Below are 1,487 nucleotides of genomic sequence, written 5' to 3'. Positions count from 1 at the left end.
TGATGGTGGGCAGTAGAGAAAGATGCTGAGCTTGGTCCTGAACTGAACTGTTGAATAATATATAGTTCATTGACTCTGCCCAGACTTCCATCTGTCTAATCATCCTTCTGCTTGAAGCCTGTGATCTTCTTCATCCCTTAACCACACATTTCTGATATTGTTCTGTTGGACTTTGTTTTCTAGTCTCTTCCTGCATGCGTCCTTGCTCTTTCTTATCTTGACCTTAACATGCTTCTGTATACTCATTAATTCCCTGTCTCCCTTCTTAAAGGCTTGTTTTTATATGTTAAGCAGTGTGTTCAGATTACTTGTGATCCCTGGTTTATTATTTTGGAAGCATTTTACTGCTCTAGTGGTAAGAGATGGTGTTATATACACAGAAGTTTATGTAGTCAGTCACAAACTCATATAGCTAAAACTGTGCCTCCCAGTCTTGCCTCAAAACAACTTTCCGGGCCTCTTCAGGCTCATGTGAGCATCTTCTTACAGTTCTTTTTGTTCAGGTTTTCACTTATATATGGCTTAAGGTCTGAGCAGAGAAAAACAAAAAAGGGATCTGATTTCCCAAGAGGAGGTATTACCTCAGAGAGAAAGAGTTCTTTACATTTGCATGAAGTCCAAAGTTTTGTTCTCCTCACTATACAAACTGACTAACTGTCGGAGCATTGGCAGTGTTGCAGAGAATGAGGTGTGATTAAAATCACCCAATATTACGACAGATACACTACCGTTCACCACCATACGTTGTGAAATGAATAGAAAATAGAGTCAAGACATTGACAAGGTAAGAAATAATGATTTGTATTTGAAATAAGATTTTTTATTTTTTTTTTACATCAAACTTTGCTTTCGTCAAAGAATCTTCCATTTGCAGCCATTCCAGCATTGCAGACCTTTGGCATTCTAGCTGTTAATTTGTTGAGGTAATCTGGAGAAATTGCACCACACGCTTCCAGAAGCAGCTCCTACAAGTTGGGTTGGTTGGATGGGCACTTCTTGCGTACCATGCAGTCAAGCTGCTCCCACAACAGCTCAATGGGGTTCAGATCTGGTGACTGCACTGGCCACTCCATTACCGATAGAATGCCAGGTGCCTGCTTCTGCTCTAAATAGTACTTGCACAAATTGGAGGTGTGTTTAGGGTCATTGTTCTGTTCTAGGATGAAATTGGCTCCAATACAGCGCTGTCCACTAGGAATGATGTTGCAAAATGGAGTTATAGCCTTCCTTATTCAGAATCCCTTTTACCCTGTACAAATCTCCCACCTTAGCAGCACCAAAGCAACCCCAGACCATCACATTACCTCCACCATGCTTAACAGATGGTGTCAGGCATTCTTCCAGCATCTTTTCATTTGTTCTGCGTCTCACAAACGTTCTTGTTTGTGATCCACACACTTTAAACTTGGATTCATCTGTCCACAACACTTTTTTTCCACTCTTCCTCTGTCCAATGTCTGTGTTCTTTTGCCCATCTTAATCTTTTT

Source organism: Cyprinodon variegatus, unplaced genomic scaffold (assembly GCF_000732505.1).
Source record: "Cyprinodon variegatus isolate N-32 unplaced genomic scaffold, C_variegatus-1.0 Scaffold6, whole genome shotgun sequence".
Classification (NCBI taxonomy): Eukaryota; Metazoa; Chordata; class Actinopteri; order Cyprinodontiformes; family Cyprinodontidae; genus Cyprinodon; species Cyprinodon variegatus.
The sequence above is the reverse complement of the archived record's forward strand: the minus strand, read 5'-3'. Positions refer to the sequence as shown.